The 23105-nt window shown below is 40.5% G+C and overlaps 1 long non-coding RNA gene across 1 annotated transcript; it reads right to left on the bottom strand.

The window, feature by feature from the left end:
• Positions 1–518: 518 nt before the first annotated feature.
• On the bottom strand, positions 519–22358 carry LOC122445593. Its single transcript, XR_006270565.1, has 3 exons — positions 22348–22358; positions 13909–13916; positions 519–645 (listed from the first exon to the last, which is right to left on the bottom strand). It is a non-coding gene; the product is annotated as an uncharacterized LOC122445593 (long non-coding RNA).
• Positions 22359–23105: the final 747 nt, after the last annotated feature.

Below are 23105 nucleotides of genomic sequence, written 5' to 3'. Positions count from 1 at the left end.
TTCTCACAGGTACCTGAACCAAGAGACTCACTGAATAGACTTAGCAAACAGGTGGAAAGAAATAAATTATTGTAGAATGCCACTGGGGTAGTGAACTCCTTTCCGGGTGTTAATTGCTTTGCTAATAGGCCAAGGCTGCTTAGAAAGGAGGAGGGGGAAGTAAAAATTTAGAAGAAAACCAGTTTTCAGTCTTAAAAGAGCCTTCTCAGAAGCCCCAGAGTCAGCAGCCCTTGTGAAAAGGTGTGGCATACCAAGTAACCATGTATCCTTTATCGGGTAACCATGTATTCTTCACTCTTCCTTTAAGTTTTCTTAAGGCACCATAGGGAGGCTTGATGAATCTTTCCCTGGGTGTTGTAGTCTAGGGGTTCCTAGGTGGGTTGTACCCAGCTGATATCATCTATACCCTGGCCTCACCTTCTGTTGGTTGTTTCAGGGGTCCCCAACCGTGATAGGAACCGTGCTCACAGCAGGAAGTGAGTAGTGGGTGATCTAGTGAAGTTTCCTCTGTATTTATAGCTGCTGCCCACTGATTCTGCATGATGGTGAGTTGTATAATAACTTCATGACATATCACAATGTAATAATAATAGAAACAAAGTGCACAATAAATGTAATGCACTTGAATCATCCTGAACCATTCCCCTGCCCCTGGTCCATGGAAAAATTGTCTTCCACAAAACTGATCCCTGGTGCCAAAAAGATTGGGGACCACTAGGTTATATGACCTTGGAAAAGTCATTGCACTTTCTCTTTCCCTCAGTTTTCCTGTCTGCAAAATGTAGGAAACAGTAGTACCCACTTCATAGAGTTTATTGTTGTGAAGAGCAAATGGGTTCTTGTATGGTTCTAAGATGTGCAGAATAGTCCCTGGATAGTAATCACTATCATGAATTTGAGCAAACTCTGGGAGAGAGTGGAGGACAGAGGAGCCTGGTGTGCTGCAGTTCGTGAGGTCGCAGAGTTGGACACTACTTAGCTACTGAACAACATCAGCGATGAGTATTAACCACTACTAATAATAAAATCATTTATTTATGAGGAAGAATTTAGGACTGAGAATACTTCCCGAGGAAGGTGTTGTGAGACTTGCAGTGAATCCCGTTCCCGTCTTTGCCTGAATTGCTACCATTTATTCGTTGTGTATGTACAGGGTGGTTATGTCGGTGGTGCGGTCGCAGCTCTCTCCGCCCAATTACGCTTCTTCTCTACTTTCCTTTCACAGCTGTCAGAACTACCTCACAGCCTGAGGTCTTTCCCTGCCCTAGTTTGCTTCCACCCCCTTTATCTTGACTCTTGAACTCTTGATTCTGACCCACCATGCTTCCCGGAGGACCCAAACTAACACACTGGGGTCACTGGCCCCCAAGCACACCTCCGAGGACAGAGCCCACTGAGAGGCAGTGCCTCACTCTGAATCCCCTCCGACAGTGGACCCTGGGCTGCTGGCTGGGGAGGCTTTCAGGCAGAGGACTGAATGTACCAGCACTGTCTTAGCTCTTCCACTTGAAAGTTGTGCCTTTGAAAGATTAAGATTACTGGAAGTAAATAGGTATCTCAGAAGATGGTGTCAATACTTTTTCTTCTCAACTCTGACTTATAATACCAAAATGACAGATTCCTGGCAAAACAAGAGATGCCTGTTAGGAAGATTAGAAAAAAAAATTTAGGGACAAAGCTTACTAGCCAAAGGGCTCCACATGGAGTTTGAAGGGAAGGGAGAAAAAGACTTAAAAGAAACTTCTAAATTATAGAAATGGTCGTTAATATGAGTGGTGTAGAAAGAAGCTTCACTCTTGGAGAAAAAGAAGCCCAGTAATTTGAAAAGAACCAGGCTGAGAATAATACTTAAGGCTCATTTTGTCATGTTTCAGTGTATAAGATAATACAATATAGCTGAAACTTTAAGACATGCAAATTGTCCCAGGTTGGACTTCTCAGGAAACAAATGCTGAGATGGAGTTCAGCTTGCAGGGTGCTGACTAGGGAGTGCTCTTAGGATTAATACCTGTGAACTGGAAGGGAAGGAGCAGAACTGAGCAAAGGAACAAGGGGAGTTTCATTGCCACCTGAACGGAATGTCTCACCACCTTGTTGAGATGACCCTCCAGAGCTAGCCTGAACAGAGGCAAGAGGGACTGGGCTTTATTCCCACACTGGTCAGTCATTGAGTGCAGCCTACTCTGGAAGGGTAATGGCCTTGGGAGATGACACAGCTCTCCTCAACTGAGACCATTCCCAAAGAGACTGATGGGTGAAGACCAGCTTCAGCGTCATTCCCAATAGCTTGAGTAATACTTCCTTTATTCCTAAAGGGGAATGGGTGGTACATCATAGCATCCACCACACAGATAAATATAATTTCTTAGATCTTACTGAGACTTGGGGAAATGAAACTGATTTAAGCAATGAAATGGTATGTGTTTCTCAGTGTAAGCAGATCTGATAAAAACGGATATATAGTACCACCGTGTGTCAAAACTGCAAATGTATGGAATCCACAAGTACAGCATGCAGCATATGGAGAGGATTAGATGAAAGTGAGAGAGTACTGTTATTTATAGGAGCATGCTAAGAATGCCAGGCTAAACGGGAGGATGCTTCCCTAAATCAAATGATAAAAATGTCACAGAGGCAAGATATAATATGGCTATGTTACTTCAACTACTAAGACATCTGTTCAAAATCTCTACAACAGTCTTAGAATTTAATACATTCTTGGCTTGCCTTCCTAATAATTTGATCTTTTAAAAAGTGTAAGAAAGAATGAAGGGAACTGCTACACTCGACTCAGTCTGATCAGCAAGGAAGGATTTGTTGGTGCTGTTTATATGCTAGAAATCTTTCAACAAGCATATGAAATAAAACTCAGTCCTTGCCTTCCTAAAGAAGAAAGAAAGGAATTGTGTCAATCTAGAGTCTGTAATAGAAAAAAAAAAAAGAAACCTTTGTCAAAATAGACATGTAATTGAGGCTTTAGGAAAACAAACTTCAACAAGTTCACAGAAATAAAAATATAACCCCAGGGCCAGAGGCAGTAAAAAAAGGCATCCATTTTCCTTAATAGTGAAACTCAGAAAAATTAAACTTTGTACTATAATAATTACCTGCAGAGGCCAATATGACCCAACATAGAGTTCTCCAGTGAGTCTATATTTTGAGATGACACATACAAAAGATGAAAGAAAGACACACCAAGATGAATAAGGAAGTTATAAAGATTGTAAGAAAGTGACAAAAGGCAAAAATTCAGAATGAGCTGAGGAGTGCTAAATGGCGAGGACCACAGAAAGGGCTTTAAAAACACACACAGTTTGAAGTAAGATGAAGGAACGGATAAACTGACTGGCTAGAGAGGATTCTGTTAAATGATTATGGAGAAAAGGCAGAACTACTCAATTGCTTCTTTCTTCTCCAATAGGGAACATGATCTTCAAACTGAGAAGGGTATAACAGATATCACAAAGAATAAATTGAAACGCAATCTAAGTGAGGAGAGTCAGAGAGAACAGGTATGCAGGATTTGCAGTCTGAACAAAAGATTATAGGTCTCAGGGAAATAGAAAATAGGACATGTGCCAGAAATCTAAGGCAGGCAAAAATACAGATTCTCTAAAGGAGAAAAAAGTGGATTATGGAATCTATGAAGTGAGTGAGCTTAGCATTACTTTCTATAATATTCTAGAGTGCATATTACATAAACATTTGTGAACTAAACTTTAAGTCTCTGAGTTAGCATCATATTATTTCCTGATAGAGCTAAAAAATAGAATGGAAGAATACCAGACATAATTAACCTTTTTTGCAGCACAGTATTTTGCAAAGATGCTTGTAATATTCATTTGAATAAGATAGAGGGATTTTGCCAAGTTTGTGTACTGGTTGGAGGGGTCCACTGCTGACTAGACAATTGCATTCATATGTCTGTTAATAGATCTATACCCATCATAAACGAGGCCCTCTAAGGCTGTAACGTATTGTTCTGTACAAGTTCTTGTACTATTCAGCATTTTTTGGGAGAGGTTCATATGAAGACTCTATAAAACAGAGTAGAAAGAATATTATGAAAAGAGTAAGGATAAGCAGTTCATACAAAAGATGTTATGGAAATACCCCAAACGAACTTTTTAGCCAACCCAGTAAGATCCTCAAGCTCATTAGTAATTGGAGTAATTCAGATTAGTAAAAACTAAAGCATGTACAGAAGTAAAGAAGTGCATAGGAACAAGTCTTGATGAATACATACCAAGCCAAGTTGAGTAAATATCTCTGGAGAAGGATGTGGGGTTAGAGGAAGAAGGGCCAAAGGAGATGTTCACTAAATCTGTGGTGTTTGGTTTTGTGCCATGTTAATGTTATAAACTTAGCATGTTACTTGTAAAATTAAAAATGAGTGAAAAGACCCCTTTTAAAAAACAATATTTTTAAAGAAAGAAAAGGCACCAAGGCACTATCCTGTAGACGGAGATCCTCGTCCTGGCCCTGCACTTGCTCGTACGTCACCATGCTGCTCTGAGTGCCGGGCCCCTGTAAGAAAGGGAATGAGCACTGCCTTGGAACTGATAACAAAACGAGATATAAACAGCAAGGCTTCACAGACTTCACTGTGCACTGAAACTTCATATCCATGTTGCAGTTTCAAGTGGCCAGAGTTGGAAGGGAAAGCTAATCGATTAACTGATTGAAATAGGGTCCAGATTATCCTAATGATTTGAAACAGTGGGCCTCACACAACCAGAATAATGGACTAGGGATGAGTATAAACTTTTAAAGGTTCAGATGTGAATTGTATAAGTGCAGGATATAAGACACCTAGATGTTAGAATCGTCACTGTAGAAGCAGTTCTCTGATGTAGATGATAAAAATATAACATAATTTCAAGCCATATTAGGAGAAACCTTGGGAAGAGAGATGTGGTCACAGTTGTCGGCTGGGTCATCTACCAGAACTGACCGTTCTAAGCTTGTTAATCAATGAGAAACACAGAAATATGTATCATTCAGGAACATAACAGATTTCTCTGAACTTCTCTCCATTGAATGCCATACCATTTAGCATTTAACATGATTTCATTAATTATCACTGTTATTCCCATTATCTCTTCCTGTGATTCCCAGGTATCTCTGTGATAAAGAATCTGCCTGCCAACGCAGGAGACACGGGCTTAATCCCTGGGTTGAGAAGATCCCCTGGAGAAGGAAATGGCAACCCACTCCAGTATGCTTGCCTGGAAAATCCCATGGATAGGGTAGCCTGGTGGGCTACAACATGGTCCATGAGGTCACAAAGAGTCAGACACAACTGAGCAACTGAGAGGATCCCATTACGGTGTAAGCTCCTTAAAGGCACACATGACTGATTGTACTTTTTCATTCCCCATAAAACTTGGAGGAGAGCTGAGCATATAAGAGGCATTTAGTAGATACTGAATGTAATAAAACAGATTTTATGTTTTTCTTTTTTAACTTTTTGACCAGGCCACACTGCATGTGAGATCTTAATGCCCTGGCAGATTTTTAAAGACTGAAGATAATGCAAGCTCTGCATCTGTCATTCTGAAGATTAGTAATAACATACATGATTCTAAGAGTAGATGTAGGGCATGGTTATACCTATACTGTCAGTTGATTGTTTTGTTACCTTTATACAACCTTGTTTTCTTGAGGCTTTTTTTTTTTTAAACACAGTCCAGCAGAAATTCCAGTGGATTCATTATTGTATCATATTGCTAAAAGTTTTACATGCAGAGGATTTTATGTTACTGGTGACAGAAATAGCTAAGACATCTGTAAGAAGATAAGAGCAAGTTATCCATCAATCAGAAACAACTGGGAGAAACAGCTATTTAAGCAAGGACGCCCTTTGTAGGGTTTTATGAGAATTCAGACACATACAATTTTTCTGTTAAAAAATCCACTCAGTACTAATTTTAGCTTTCTCAGAGTTGTGATACTCTTGAAGGAAGAATATGTCCATTGGAATATGTGAAAAGGTGGGAGCTGTGTTTATCACTTTGTGTTGTTTCAGTAAATCCTTCTTCCCTAGCATCTATATGTAGTTTGCCTCAGAATCAGCTGATACACTTTTTAGAAAGATACATATAGCCTGGTCTCCCTCCTCCTGGTCTGAAATGGAGCCTCAAATTCATGATTTTTTAAGTGTTTTTATGATACATGGCCAGGAATGAAATGAATTTGGCTATAGCTATAGAAAATAAATTTTGAAACCTTAGTGATATGTTTCTCCTCCTGTCATATTTTCAATATTGTCTTCATATAATTCAGTTAATCAATGATTTGGGTTTGAGAAGAAAACAAAAGGAAATATATTCAGCAATTTTATTGGTGAGATGAGAAAATAAGGTCAGGCATGTGTCACAGTAAGGATGGATATATTTGTCATTCAGGACCCTGTCAGGGAACTGATAGAACATGCAAATAGGATAATTGGGGAGAGTTTAAAGATACTATTTACAAGGTGTCGAGGGGGTAAGGGAAGACATAAGGGATGGGTAAGTCCCTCCACTAGCAATGGTGGGAACTGCTGGGCCTGGAGGGGCAGGAGAAAGAGGTGGTGGTCAGAACTCCAGCTGTAGGAGAGGGTCACCCAACAGGGGCCTTCAGGAGAGGAACAACCTGCAACCCAGGCAGGAGGGAATTGAGGTGCTAAATGCCCAAACCTTGCCCTTCTGCTACCTTCCTATCTTCTGCCAGCCCCTCTCCACTGGCCAAACTTGACTTGGAGCAGAGGGCAAGGAAGCTGGTTGATGCAATTCATGTAAGTAAGTCTTGAGTGGCACAGTGCAGGGAGGAGAATGGAAAATGGATCTAGAAGGATAAATGGAGAACATCTGGCACAGGGTATGGTCCCCATGTACCGCCGTGGACACTTCAGCTTCTTTATTTGTTTACCAATTTTAATTTATTAAATCTATAAAACACTGGCAAACTTTCTGGTCGCTGAGTACCTGATCATTGTTGCTATATTTGGGGAGGTTTCCATGTTCAGAGCTTTGGCTCTGTAAGCTAGAAAACTTGCTTCCCCTGCCCCTCATTTGCAGCAAGCTTCAGGTGTGAGCTGGGGTATATCAATTAGATATATCCAAAGCACAGCAGATTCCTGCTTGAAGAAAAGCTTTGCATATTTTGCTGCTCAGGATGGCAAGAGTGGTGATTGGCTCTCGGGATCAGTAGAATTATAGTTGAGCTCCCATAACCGGAGGAGTACAAACACACTGCACAATGCCAGCAGATGTCGTTCACAGCAAGGTGTGTTCTACACAGAAATAGCACTGATGTTTCTGTAAGCATCTAGTTCACTATAACATCCAGTGCTCAGTGCTTGAAACAGTAGCCTTTCTCAGCAGGCTAATTCTAAAGTTTGGAGCCCTGTTTGGCCTCCCCAACAATTTTGTGAGCTACACAAAACTCTAGTAATAAATTTTTTCTGCTCAATCAACCAGAGTCAATTTCTGATGCTTGTAACTGTGGACCCTGATATGTGTAATACTTCTCTTTTCATTTCTATTCTTATCTTTTATTCTCTTATATTTATCTAAAGTGGAAGTGTTAGTTGCTCAGTAGCCCACCAGGCTCCTCTGTCCTTGGAATTCTCCATACTGGGTTGCCAATCCCTTCACCAGGGATCTTCCTGACCCAGGGATCGAATGTGGGTTTCCTGCATTGCAGACAGATTCTTTACCATCTGAGCAACCAGGGAAGACCCATATTTATCTAAACTGAACACTTAATAGGGCCATGTGAGAGACAAAATAAGGAGTAGCCTCCTAACTCTGCTTTCTATCAGAAACAAGAAAGGCTGGTATGCACATATTTGCATTCAAAAAACTTGCAGTAGATTGAAACTGAGACCTTATGAAACCTTGATGTGATTTGTTCTGTGAAATGCCTCCACTTTTTAAATAGTTAAGCGTCGCAGTAGAAATCATTTATCAAGTATCCTAGTTCCATCACTTCTGATATATGCTTTGTTGAAGAAATACAAATCTAAGAGAACCCAATTATTAAGCTCTAGCTTTGCTGTCAGTATACCATGTAACCTTGAGCAAATATCACATATTTTTAGAATCAGCAAGTCATTCCAACTTTGCTAATTACAAAAATTCCCATTCATACCTTAAACATTACAGCCCATGGTGTATGTTATTAATGGTCACTTTGTCACAGAAAATTGAAAACTTCCCAAGGAAGATTTTTATAAAACAGCTGCTGGACTTGAATAAGATGAGACAGGAAGTTCACACTGACATTGCTGTTCTTCCCTCAAATACCTGGTGATGATAAACTATGAAAAAGAAAATTAAAATGATGTTGCAGAGTTCAAGGGGGGAAGAAAGATTGCTGTCTCCATGGATGTCTCTCAGATATGCAGATGACACCACCCTTATGGCAGAAAGTGAAGAAGAACTAAAGAGCCTCTTGATGAAAGTGAAAGAGGAGAGTGAAAAAGTTGACTTAAAGCTCAACATTCAGAAAACTAAGGTCATGGCATCTGGTTCCATCACTTCATGGGGAAACAGTGGAAACAGTGGCTGACTTTATTTTTATGGGCTCCAAAATCACTGCAGATGGCGATTGCAGCCATGAAATTAAAAGATGCTTACTCCTTGGAAGGAAAGTTATGACCAACCTAGATAGCATATTAAAAAGCAGAGACATTACTTTGCCGACAAAGGTCCCATCTAGTCAAGGCTATGGTTTTTCCGGTAGTCATGTATGGATGTGAGAGTTGGACTGTGAAGAAAGCTGAGCGCCAAAGAATTGATGCTTTTGAACTGTGGAGTTGGAGAAGACTCTTGAGAGTCCCTTGGACTGCATGGAGATCCAACCAGTCCATCCTAAAGGAGATCAGTCCTGGGTGTTCTTTGGAAGGACTGATGTTGAAGCTGAAACTCCAATATTTTGGCCACCTGATGCGAAGAACTGACGCATTTGAAAAGACCCTGATGCTAGGAAAGATTGCGAGCAGGAGGAGAAGGGGATGACAGAGGATGAGATGGTTGGATGGCATCACTGACTCAATGGACATGGGTTTGGGTGGACTCCAGGAGTTGGTGATGGACTGGGAGGCCTGGAGTGCTGCAATTCATGGGATCACATAGAGTCGGACATGACTGAGTGACTGAACTGACTGACTGACTCCATGGATGATAAAGAAAACAATAGAATGCCAAAGAGTGAGTTGGGCTAAAACCATGGACATGTCAGTCTCCATGTCAAAATTCGGTGGTGAAGGTTATGTGACTGGAAGTCTACTCCACTTGAGACAAGGGGCCTGGATTAGAATCATTGCCTTAGCCAGAAGCTGCCTATGCTGTGAGTTAGAAAAGTCTATATAGCTAGGGAGATGGGAGGACACAGATCCAGCCTTGAGAGCAGGAAAAGAACCAAGCCACATGTTGGCCTGGTGAATGGACCTTTGGTACCTATAACATCACCAGGGCCAAGAGTCCTGAACTGCCTTTAGAGCATGTGGTTCTGAAACGGAATTCCAGGGGGCCAAGTGAAGTGACAATCACAAAACCAATGAATTTAGTAAAGTAGACACAGGGAAAGAAGAGAGGAAAAAACAGACTGAAAACAACAATTAAAAACAATTTAACACAAAATTAGCTCACAAATCAGAATACCAAGATCCATGAAATCTAATCCTAAAAAAATAGTCAATAAAATATGAAATCAGAATATGAATTCACTCCAGAAGGAAATTTATTATAATGAATGCATAATGGGTATAACAAAATGGTTAAAGCAAGAAAGCGCAAAGATAAGAGAATGACAGTCATAAAAAGAAGCAGCCATTACTGAACAAAAACAGGCATAAATGAAGCAAGAACAGATGGATATGCAAAATAACCAAATAGAACTACTCTTCAAGTAGCCCTCAAAATTTTAAAATTACTTAATAGACGGACTGACCTCTAGATCAATGAAGAAACTGCTGGTCACTGGAAAGTTCGCATTGAGGAATTCACCCTAAATTTAACACAAAGAGATAAAAAGTTTGAATACACAAATGAGTGGTTACATGCATATACTATGAGTCCCAGAAAAAGAGAATGAAAAGAATGACAGATAAGCAATACAAGTTGTTTCACATAAAAGTAACGGCTGAGAATTTTCCAGAGCAGAAGAAAGACATAAATCCTCTGACTGAAAGTTCACTCAAAGGATAAATAAAAATGAATCCCCATCTAGGAATGTTGTCATGAGAGTTAGAACACAAAGAATAAAAGTAAATCTTAAATGTGCCAGGAAAAAAATACAGATTGTTTAAAAAAAACAAAACAAAACCCAGATTATCAGATTTAGCAGCAGCAACATCAAATGCAACAAAACAATAGAGAAAACATTCCTCAAAATGCTGAATGAACAAAACTTTCAACTTAGACTGTTATATTCAGCCAAACCACAGTTTGAGTGATGAAGAAAAGTAAAGATATTTTCAGACACACAAAACTGAAACTATTTATAATCCACGGACCTCCACTGAAAGGACTTTTGCTTTGCCAGCTGGGCTTCTCACCCACCCTTTCTTTAGCAGTTCTCCACCTCAGAGCACTCCTACCCCACCCTCCTCCCAGCTTCTGCCATGTTTGGTGCCCTGATAGTGTACACACCATTAACCCTTTCCCTCTGGTCTCGCTCTGCTCTTCCTCAGTTTACCCTCCCCCCCACCTTTGACCTGGGTCTCCTTATCCCCATGGTACAGGCACCAAGCAACTGCCATCTCCTGCATCTCACCCCCACTAAGCAACCAGCCACACATCGGTTGATGGATTTTCTGCTGTCTTCTTCCCTAGAGTATGCAATGCGGGCAACCTAAGCCTGGAAACATCAGAAAGGCTGTCCCATTATCTTGTATGCAGTTGGGTTAGTGCGGGACATAGAGTGGAGGTAAGAATTATGAGTGCCAGGGAGAAAAGTAAGAACACCAGGTCATAATACAAAAGATGTAACAGGAGGAAACCCTGAGAATTCAAACTATTGCTTTAAGTCCTGATCCTAAAATATCTCTCTGTTTCCACTGGAGGGTGTACATGTGTGTGTGAGAGAGAGACAACGGCAAAGACAACTGAGATTGGGGATTTTGCAGTTTTTAAATACAGTACATGTGTCTCAGTTCAGGAGCAGCTAATACAGTAATACTTTAGTTTCCTGACCATCTTGGATAATAGGGTTTAATGGAATTTCCCATGTAAACATGAGTCATTCCCATTTGTGCTGTGAAATTGCCATGGACAGGGATCCTTCCACACAAGAGTGTATTGACCTGAGGCCTGATCTTCCCCCAGTGCCCAGTCTTACTGGTCAAAACCTCAATTCTCCATCTTCAATCAAACAGCTTGATTTGTGTTCTGCAGGCAAGAGCATTCTGGCTTAGCATGTATGCCTTCTTTTCAGTTTCTAGGGTTTGCATATTGCTTTGAGGGTGGAGTTTGTCCATAGAGGTTTTTGCAGTAATAGAGGACTGTTTTATTTTAGGCCTGGTGGCCTCTTGACCAATTTAATGGCCTATTAACACCACCTAACAACTTTTAAAGAGGCTTCACAGAAATAAAATTAGGACCATTTCTGCTGACTTTGGCACAATCAAATTTAATTTCCCCAAAGCATCGCATAAGTAAAGAGCAGAAAACTTCGAAATATGACAAGAAGTGATAGGTATTTTTTATTGATAAGAAATATAAATACATATGCCTCTTAAAAAGCCAAGTAATTTGAAAGTTCTAATTTAAAAATAAGAGATTAACATATACACCATTTCTCAGCAGATTTTACAAATGAAATGCCTCTTTGTGGCATTTATTTCACTTTTCTTTGATTATGGAAAAAGGCAGAGGGAAGAAATTCAGGTTTTTCTTTCATTATTCTAGTGGTGGCCACTACTGACTTGGAGTCTTATTTTTTAACCTGCTTTTTTCTCTCTTAATACATATAATAATTAGCTTAATATATCACAAAATTTTCTTATGAAATTTAATATTACTATAACATAACATTATTTTATGGTTGTATAGTATGCCACTGTGTGACTATATCATGTGTGTGCTCAGTCGCTCAGTGGTGTCCGACTCTGCAAACCTATGGACTGTAGCCCGCTAGACTCCTCTGTCCATGGGGTTTCCTAGGCAAGAATACTGAAGTAGGTTGCCATTTCCTTCTCCAGGGGCTCTTCCTGACCCAGGGATTAAGCCCATGTCTCCTGCATTGCAGGCAGATTCTTTACTGTTGTGCCAGCTGGGAAGCCCTAAGTATATTGTAATTTGTTTAAAGGAGGATTCTCTTTTTGGCTATTTGGCTGTTTCCAATTTCTCACAATGATAAATAGTGTTGCAACAAACAACCTTCTACAAAGTTTTGTTTTGTTTTTGCATATCTTGGATTGTCTTTTTCCCTTCCTGAAGGCTGGAGTAAGTGACTTGAGAGATAACTTTTAAGTCCGATTTTTTCAAGCTCAGGCTTTCCCGGAAGTGTTGACCTTCTGGTTCACAGTGGTGTGAAGGCCTAGTGTTAGTAAGTTAGTAGAAGGCCTAGTGTTAGTAGTAAGATGGTGCATCGTTCTTAACAGACAGGTCCATGGTAAGTAAACTCTTCATTTCCATCTTGAAACCCTAGATTTTTTTTTTGCCTTTCTATTCAAATCAATTAAAAAAAAAACACACACACAAATCCTGAGCTAGCTCACATGCCAACTTTTTGAAACAGCTGAAATTAATTTTGATGTGTTTAATATGAGTTTGGAAACTGTTCTCTTAGATTTGTTATTTTTAGAGTTTTCATAGCTGTTCCTATGCCTTCCCAATGCCAATTCATTGTTAAAGTGTACCAGATCTATAATGTACATTTTAATTAACTCCATAGTTGAGCCAAATAGAATTCTGCAGAACGTAATTGAAATTTTGGAGACATTTAATGGGCATCTTAACACACAGTTCAGTCCTATTTAACATGAGTCAGAAAAAAGGCATCTTTGGCTCATGAAATTGCCGCCCTTACATTAGCAGTCTCTCTTATATCCCAGCAGGCAGAAAATGAAGTCACTTTGGAACAAAGCCTAAGAACACAATGACTTCAGAACACAAATCTTCACATAGGGAGGAGTTTGAACATAAACAGTTTCACTAATGTCCAGGAAGTTTAAATCTACTTCTTGTTAGGATGACTATTATAAATAGCCAAAAAGGTAGGGGAGGGAGGAATCGGGATAGAATTTTATCCTATTTATCTGTTTCATTTGATTACTTCTCCTTTATTGGTGTTTTTTGAAAGCATGATATCTAAATACATAATCATGGAATACTATAGTTCTCATAATTTCATCATCAAAAATGTAGGTTTATTCAAGCTGACCTAATTACTATAAACGAAGCCTGATAGATTAAAATAAATTTTTTTCTGAATGTAAATAATATTCTGAGTCAAAGTGCAGCAGCTGAAAATTAAGTTTATGGCCTATGGCAAAAGCAACATATCTTAAGACATGTCAGATTTTCTGGCTGAAAACAAATAACTGGGGAATGTGGACATAATGAAAGCTTAGAATTTCCAAGTTAATTCCTAATATTTTTAGCAGTCCTGACCCCAGAAGAATTATAATCAGTTTTTAATAAAGGCCAATTCAAAAGCAGCAGTGTAGAACTGGATGTTCATAGCACCATCCATAATCATGCCTTGTTTTCTTATAAACCTCTATCCTTTCAGTTTATAAAAATTGGGTAATGCTGCTTGGCTCATTAATAGTCTATATGAGTTCAGGCTGAAAGGATGCCAGAGAAAGAGAGACAAGGCCTCAGAAGAGCTGGGAGAGGAAACCAGAGGAGAAACATAGCCTGTGCTGAGAGCTTTGTGGGCAGGAGTGGGGCATGATTTCAGTCACCCCTCCACTCCCACACCTGAGGAACATGTGAGGCGCACAGAGTGTCTATAAGAATAAAAACTCCTTCATGTTCTGTCCTTACAATCAAACTGAAGGAAACCATGTGGTCTTCCATCATTCATTCATAACCCAAGGTGAATTAGAGTTGGGAAATTAACGAAAATGCTTAGGGTCAATGGCTAAGACCATGGGGAGAAAGAAAAGAATCAGGATGTAGTAAGATGAATCTGGGCTTATTGCCAAGCTGGTCAGGCTACGAGGATGGGATTGGACTTCTCCCTGAGGAGTATGAGCACATCTGTCATGACCAGGTGACAGTGCCCACTTCCCTGAATCAGTACATAGAAAAGAAAGGAACCACCAGGAAAGTTTCCATGGGGTGTCATATACCTATAAGAATAAACAACACTAGCACTCTAGAATTTACAAAGCACTTTCATCTTCTTTTTCTCATATCTAGTCCATGAACTCCTCACATTTCCATCAATGGGTAAACCCTTAAAAGAAATGATGCCTGACATAGTGTGTGATTTTCCCGTTACCAGGGAAAGATTCAGTAAAGTGTTCCAAATAAAAGCATGAGAGAACTAGGTTCTGACAGAGTGGTCAGTCTACAACAGTGTGTAGCACTCTGGACTGGCTGCACTGGTAGACGTACTCAGCAGGCTCGGTTTCCTTCTGCTCCCCCAGGGTGTCCAGAGAGATCGAATGTTCAACTACTTGTGGAGAAGAGCACGTGCAGGCCAGTCCTGCTCAGACTGTGGTAGAGAGATACCAGACGGGGCTGGGAAGATCTTGCTGCCCACAAGCCTTCACTTCCCTCCTAGATGGTCACATGACATTTCCAGAGGCAAAGAACACTATTCATCCACTGTCTGATCAAATGAGGCTGGTATCTCCAAGTGGGTAAGTCAGAGGCCAAGATTGAACTCTTTCCCGCACTTCAGATTCTCAGAGGACTTCCCTGGTGGCTCAGACTGTAAAGCATCTGCCTACAATGTGGGAGACCTGGGTTCAGTGTGACCATGGGGTCACAAAGAGTCAGACACAACTGAGCGACTTCACTTTCTTTCTTTTCAGATTCTCGGCACATGGGAATCTGGTTTGTCCCTGGGAAAGAAGGTTCCACATTGACACAATAACCTTCATGAAGTTTTACAAGCAGCCTTCATCTTTCAGAGTCTAGTTTTACCCTCAGTATCATAGCTCTGTGTTTTGCTAACACAAATATACATCATCTATGTGAAAGTGAAAGTGTTAATCTTTGCAACCCCATGGACTATAGCCTGCCAGGATCCTCTGTCCATTGGATTTTCCAGGCAAGAATACTGGAGTGGGTTGCCATTTCCTTCTCCAGGGGATCTTCCTGACCCAGGGATCAAACTCGGGTCTCCCACATTGCAGGCAGATTCTTTATTGTCTGAGCCACCATGCATGCATGCATGCTAAGTCACTTCAGTTGTGCTCAACTCTTTGCAACCCTATGGACCACAATCCGCCAGACTCCTCTGTCCTTGGGATTCTCCAGGCAAGAGTACTGGAGTGGGCTGCCATGCCCTCCTCCAGAGTATCTTCCTGACCCAGGGATCGAACCCACATCTCTTTTGTCTCCTGCATTGGCAGGCAGGTTCTTTACCACTCGTGCCACCTGGGGAGCCACTGAGCTACCATGCAGGGTATTAAATCCTGGAGAACCAATCTCAAAGCCAAAGCTCTTCAGTGTTAACACTCATGGCTAGCCTCCAGCATGTTACAGCTGGCTTTGGCCTTGCCCTCATTATGAAAGCCTATGACCATAAAGGGTCCTGGACTATGCAGGCAGCAACACCAGGGATGGGTCCAGCAGTCTGAGCTATTTCAAGCATTCACTGAATCTTGAGGGCATAGGGGTATTCTTATCTTCAGAGGATGAGGGAAGTGGAGGTATCTCACATCTCTTCCTCCTCAAGCTTAGTAAGTCCTCATTTAGCCCTACAACCCTGGGGGTAAGTGAGGAAGCCCCTGTGGCTGCTAGAGATGGCTCTGGAGTTCTCTAGGCCTTGGGGTTAGCCCTGCAAGTGAGTCAACAGACTGCTAACCTGAAGTTTGATGGTAAGGGAGCAACAACCCCTGGGGGCCCTATGAAGCCTAACGGGTGGCAACCAGGGCTCAGAAGGCTCCCTCCCAGTTCCTGGTAAGCAGCTGTGTAACAGGATGGAACTTCTCTGGGCTTTTCACTGTTCTACCTGCCACCTTGGTTATACATGAACATTCACAAAAAGAAGACCCACTAAGGGTGATTCAGCAAGAGAGAAGCAGAGACAGAGAAGAAGTAAAGCAAAGAGAAAGCTGGAGAATGAGCAATTTAAGGGAATTCAGTAAAGAACAGAGGTGAGATTGAAAAAGAGCAGTTACTGTAGCTGCACCCCCTTAGCACCTGATACTGTTGACATCCCACATTTTGGCCAAACTTCTTAACACAGATTTTTGCCTTAACAGGTAAGTGTCCTTATTTGTGTTTCATAGAAAGAGTCATGAAGGGTGAGGACTAGAGTGTTCTTGCTCAAGGACACACAATATTAGACATTTTCCCAGTTCCTCATTTGTCTTCTGGCCTCGAGATTATTGAAGAGGGATGGGATGGGGAGGGAGGTGGGAGGGGGGATCAGGATGGGGAACACGTGTAAATCCATGGCTGATTCATGTCAATGTATGGCAAAAACCAGTACAACATTGTAAAGTAATTAGCCTCCAACTAATAAAAATAAATGAAAAAAAAAAGCCTTATTGATTAAGCTTTAACTATTTATGTCCTTTGAAACCTTTCTCTTCACTGGGTTCGAAGACACAGTCTCCCATAGCTGTTCTGTACACTTCTTAGTTAGAGAGTATTATAGCATTGTTTTTTCCAGAATTGTACCAAAGCACCAGAATAATGAAAATAAATCAAAGGGTCTAAGAGATGGAAGCAACTTTAGAGGTCACTGAGGTCACTGAGCTCGGTCTCCTCACTTTCTACATCAGCAGCCTGATGGCAGTCCAGAGAGATGAAGAGGTTCCCCACAACTGCCTGGTTGCACAGGGAAGGCAGGAATTGCAGTTTAGATATCTTGATTTCTAGGAAGCTACCTACCCGAGAGTCTTACCAGACACAGATTTCTTTCTTTTCTTTATACCTAGTCCCAAGTATTTAGCATTCCCAGAGCATTCCAAATGGATGAACGAAAGCAAAGAACTCAGTGTGATCCAAAGCACTGATTTCTAGTGTTTCTTCAAGGGTGTTTTTGGCTTTCAATCTGTTAACCATAAGGAATATTGAGTTTAGCAAAGTACATCGACGTTTTCTATGCAACATGTTAAGAACAGCTGAAACCAATTAAATGCTAATCAATTTTACCCTGTCTGATGCAGAATGGAAAAAATGTTCCAGAGGTCTCTCCACCCTGAGATGTTCTTGGCAATGGGTCTCTGTGCTGTGGGCCCCCTCCCATCTCTCTTAGTCATGTACACTCAGAAGAGGAGAGCTGGCCAACTCCCTTCACAACTGGGAGGAGAGTAGAACCCAGCCCAGACTTTCCTTTGAAATGAAAGTTCATCGTGGGAAAAGAAGGCTGCAGACTCTGAGACAGTGCACATCACAACTGTGAGAGCAGACGGGACTGGGGAAGGCAGTGAAGTCACATTTATCAGTCCTCCATGGCCACTTCATGGAGTTTACCAAGATCTCTATTACCTTATCTCCCTGCCCTGCTTTCCCCCAGTCCCTATCTTCCATGAGAAATAGGTAGCAAAGAAGAAAATGTCCAAATATGATAAACTGGGGTTTGAATTTGGACTCTGCAATTATTAGATGTGACGCTAGGCAAGTTAACCTCTCCTGGCCTCAGTTATTTACTTATTGGTTAAAATTGAGTAATAACATCAACTTTTAAAAATTAAATGAGTAATGTTTATAGAGTGTCTGATATATGGTGGATGAGCTACATGCCTTTTAATTAGTTATTCACAAACTCTCCTATATTCAAGCCATTCCATTCACTTTTCTATCAACCTAGTCCAATGTATCACAGTGTGTATGTATATTTGTCTGTCTTCTGACTGTCTGCTCTGTCTGTCCTGAGGATGCATGGATGAGAATATGTATATTAGGAAACCACAAGACAAAGGGCCCTGGTTCTCTGCTTGTGGGCAATATAGGGAGTGTATTACCCTCCACTCTGCCCAAGGTTCTGTGTCCAGGGTAATAATCATCTTCTAGAGGCCTGAAATTCAGGACTTCTAGAGGCTACTCACCACTCTCCAATTCACAGCAGTAGTCTAAATGTATATATATTTTTTAATCTGTTAACTTTCATATACCTATGTGTATAAAAATGTCTACATGGGTAGATAAACATGTATCTGTATCTTTATTTTTATTTAAATAAACTCACCTATTGATTAATTAATTATATTTATACTATTAATTTATTTTACTAACTTGATGATTTACTCTTTTATATTTCTGTAAAGAGTAGGAGTGGGAAGCAGGGAGGGTGGTGTGCCTGAGTTAAACCGCCAAGTGTTTACTAAGACTTGAAAAGGACCCAGTGACTTCTACTTCCAGGAAGATAGAAGAAATATCCTTTTCCCTATTGCCCCTGCTCAGCACAACTGAAAACAAATATAAGAAGCCTCTGAAAGGTGGAGACTTCTAAACTCGAAGAATGACATGATGGTAATTCCCTGAGCTTTCTCTTCACTTCACACATTCCAGATGTGGAGCTGAAGAACATACAACCCAGAAACACTAACAGGTGCAGGCAAAAGAAACCCTCAACAAAAACCTGCTCTCTAACCAAGGGACCAGAAACTGAACATTGTAGCTAGACAAAACTTTTAGACAAAACCTACTCTCCTCCAGTGAAACACCAGAGAAAATCCATGCTTCAGCCTCTCTCACACCAGCAAAGCACTGGTGGGAAGCTTAAGATTTCCACCCTTGGGAGGCTGAAATGAGGCACCCCAACCCCTCTGCTAGGGTGTGCAATGGAGACCACACAGAAAGCCTGGAATTCTATCCCCACCCAGCAGTAATGAGACATCCTTCATCCTTCCTGCTAGGGTGTTATCAGAGGAAGATTAGTGAAGAGTTAGAATGTTCATCATTACCCTGTGGAAACTAGGCCACCTCTACCACAGTTCCAGTAGAGACCACCAGGAGAATCAGAGCTCCCAACCCAGTCCCACAGTTCTGAGAGGCTCCTCACCTTGGGTATCAGTGGAAGTTGAGTGAAGAATCTGGATTTCTACCTCTCCCTGACAGTAACAATGTGGAAGTCTCCTTCTCCTGCCAGAGCAAGGTCCAAAAAAAAGCCAGCTAAAAGAGAAGGTTTAAATAAGATTTAGAGTCATATAACCTGATACGAAAATGTTTAGGTATCAGTCAGAAATCACTCATCATAACAAGAGCTAGGAACATCTCAAATTGAATGAAAAGAATCGACAGATACCAACACTGAGATAACGGAGTTGTTGGAATTATCTGATAATGAGTTAAAAGCAGCCATGGTAAAAATGCTTCAACAAGCAGTTATAAACATGTTTAAGACCTGTGAAAACAAGAGAATTTCAGCAAAGGGACAGATGATATAAAAGAGAATCAAATAGAAACTTGAGAACTGAAAATACAAAAACCAAAATAAGAATAGCAGTAGATGGGCTTAATTGCAGAATAGAGGGGACAAAAGAAAGAAATTATGAAATAAAATACAGAACCATAAAAATTACCCAATCTAAACAACAGAGAAAAACATCCTTGAAGAAATGAGCGCAACCTCAGACTGTAGGATCATAACAGATGATCTAACATTTGCCTCATTGGAGTCCCAAAAGAGAAGAAAAATGAGGGAGCTGAATAATTATTGAGAGAAATAATAATGGAAAACTTTCCAAATTTGTCAAGAGATATATATTTCCAGGTTTAAGAAGCTGAGCAAACCCCAAACAGAGTAAGCCTAAGAAACTCATGCCAAGACACATTATAATTAATCTTCTGAAAACTAAAGCTAAGGAAAACTTGAAAGAAGCCAGAGAAATATGGCACCTTATCTATTACAGACGATTGATTCATATGTCAGCAGATTTCTCATTAGAAATCATGAAGGCCAAAGGGAAGTGATACAATATTTTTTCAAGTCCTGGAAGAAAAGAACATTTAACCCAGAATCCTACACCCAGTGAAAATATCTTTGCCTACAACCACATGGAATGTGGGATCTTGTGGGATCTTAGTTCCCCAGCCAGGGATCAAACCCACACCCTCTGCATTGGGAGCACAGGGTCTTAACCACTGGACAACCTGAGAAGTCCTGAAAATATCCTTCAGGAAAGAAGGGGAAGTTAAGACTTTCTCATGTGAAGGAAAACCAAGAGAATTTGTCATCAGATCCATGTTAAAACAATGGCCAACTGAAGTTCCTTACACAGAAAGGTAACAGTAAAAGAAGGAAGTTTGGGAGACCAGGAAAAATGAACACAATAAGCAAAATTATGGTAAATACAATAGAATTTTCTTCTCTTCTTGAGTTTTCAACATTCTGCTTGACTATCAAAGCAAAAGAATTATAACACTATCTGATGTGGTTCTAAATGTAGGTTATTTAAGGTAATTATATTATACATGGGGGAGGGTAAATGTACACAGAGAGAGGAGGTAAGGTTTCTCTAACATTATTCAAACTGGTAAAGTGATGACACCAAAAGACTGATAAGTAGATATGATGTAACATTCAGAGCAACTATTTTAAAAAGCTATGCAAAGAGATACACCACAGATAAATCAGAATAGAATTTTTAGAATGTTTGAGTAACCTGTAGGAGGACAAGAAACGAACAAACAAACAAAAACCAGAAGGGGAAAAAAAAAACAGAAAACAAAAAATAAAATGGAAATAATAAAATAGTGCTCAGGAGCTCAGTGGGCTCACAAGTGCATGAACCAGCACACAAATGCCAGGGTTGCTAAGCCCCCACTGCTACCTGCTCGTAGGCCCAGCTTCACCACTGCCTCACTCACAGGCCTTCCCCTGGCTGCAACCAAGTGCTGTCATCACTGATGGGGTGGGGAGAGGAGGCATGTTTTCCAAACTAGACTGCACAGGCCTATGGTCTTGCTCAACAAGGCTGGAAACATCCCCTCATCTTTCATCTTCATGGCCATGTCTTCATGGTACTGTATCAGCTGTTGAGGGACCACAGGCCACCATCCCTAGGCTACACCCAGGGAACTGGGAACAGCCAAGTACCTCAGAGCAAATATGCGGAGCTGCCGACCCATAAAGAGTTTAGGAAAGTGATCAGACCCACCTACCCTGAGGCATCATTCACCCTAAAGGACTGGATAAGGCGTACTTGGCTGAAACAGAACACAATACCAAACCCTAGTCGCCTTGTTAGTTCTGAAAGATTTTCCATATATATTTTTTTTAAATAAAATGGGAGGTTACAGTTTCTCTTCTGTTCAAAGGAAACATGCTTTCAAAATGGAAACAGTTTGACTTTTTCTCCCCTTTTCCCTCTCAGGGTTCCTTAGGTTCTGAACCTACAGAAAAGATTTTGCTTTTAATCAGAATTTTCATTTTAGGATGAAAATAGGAACTATTTGGGTTAGTTTTTAAAGCATCAATTTAAAAGATGCACATGAAATTTATCTACCCTTGAAGCAAACTGTAGTTTGCCTCCCAGATACCAGTGTCTCATTTTAATCTCTCTTGATAACAGTTATGTAGCCCAGCTTCTTCCTTGTGCCTTTTCGTAAGCCAAGACAACCCTAAGGATTTTGTTTGTAATGAATAGTGACAGATCCCTTTGTTTTTAAATTTTTATTTTACTGACAGCTGTACAACATAGATGCTACATAACAGAACTTTCTTGCTTAAGCACTTGCATGACTGTTAGTGCTTTGAAGTCAGCTTTAAAAGTCACAGTTTATAAATATAGATAAAAGAGCAATCAACCCAACAGCGACTTTCATACTAACTGTATGTAGATTTCAGTACTGCCTTTACTGTAAGTTGATCAAAACATCTGTTAAAAAAAAGGACTAAAACTGCTTTCATCTTTGTGCATATTTATTAGTTTAATAAAGCTTATTTTCATTAACTAAAAATTAAAATAAATAAAATTAAATGGAAGATTAAGGCCCTAACATATTAATAATTACATTAAATACAGACAGTCTGAATACACCAATTAGAAGACAGAGGTAGACAGATTGGATTTTAGAACATGACAAAATGTATATGCTATGTACAAGAGATTTCAATTTGGATGATATAGGCAAGTTGAAGGTTCAGTTCAGTTCAGTCACTCAATCATGTCTGATTCTTTGCAACCCCATGCACTGCAGCATGCCAGGCTTCCCTGTCCATCACCAGCTCATGGAGCTTGCCAAACTCATGTCCATCACGTTGGTGATGCCATTCAACCATCCCATCCTCTGTCATCCCCTTCTCCTCCCACCTTCAATCTTTCCCAGCATCAGGGTCTTTTCCAGTGAGTCAGTTCCTCACATCAGGTGGCCAAAGTATTGGAGTTTCAATTTCAGCATCAGTCCTTCCAATGAATACTCAGGACTGATTTCCTTTAGAATTGACTGGTTTGATATCCTTGCAGTCCAAGGGAGTCTCAAGAGTCTTCTCCAACTCCACAGTTCAAAAGCATCAATTATTCGGTGCTCAGCTTTCTTTATAGTCCAACTCTCACATCCATACATGACTACTCGAAAAACCATGGCTTTGATTAGACAGACCTTTGTTGGCAAAGTAATGTCTCTGTTTTTTAATATGCTGTCTACTTTGGTCATAGCTTTTCTTCCAAGGAGCAAGCGTCTTTTAATTTCATGCCTGCAGTCACCATATGCAGTGATTTAGAGCCTAAGAAAATAAAGTCTGTCACTGTTTCCATTTTTTCCCCACCTATTTGCCATGAAGTCATGGGACTGGATGCCATGATCTTCATTTTTTGAATGTTGAGTTTTAAGCCAACTTTTTCACTCTCCTCTTTCACTTTCATCAAGAGGCTCTTCAGTTCCTCTTTACTTTCTGCCATAAGTATGGTGTCATCTGCACATCTGAGGTTATTGATATTTCTCCCGGCAATCTTGATTCCAGCTTGTGCTTCATCCAGCCTGGCATTTCACATGATGTACTCTGCATGTAAGTTAATAAGCAGGATGACAGTATAC

Source organism: Cervus canadensis, chromosome 7 (genome assembly GCF_019320065.1).
Source record: "Cervus canadensis isolate Bull #8, Minnesota chromosome 7, ASM1932006v1, whole genome shotgun sequence".
Lineage (NCBI taxonomy): Eukaryota > Metazoa > Chordata > Mammalia > Artiodactyla > Cervidae > Cervus > Cervus canadensis.
This window is presented reverse-complemented; position numbering and strand designations above follow the sequence as displayed.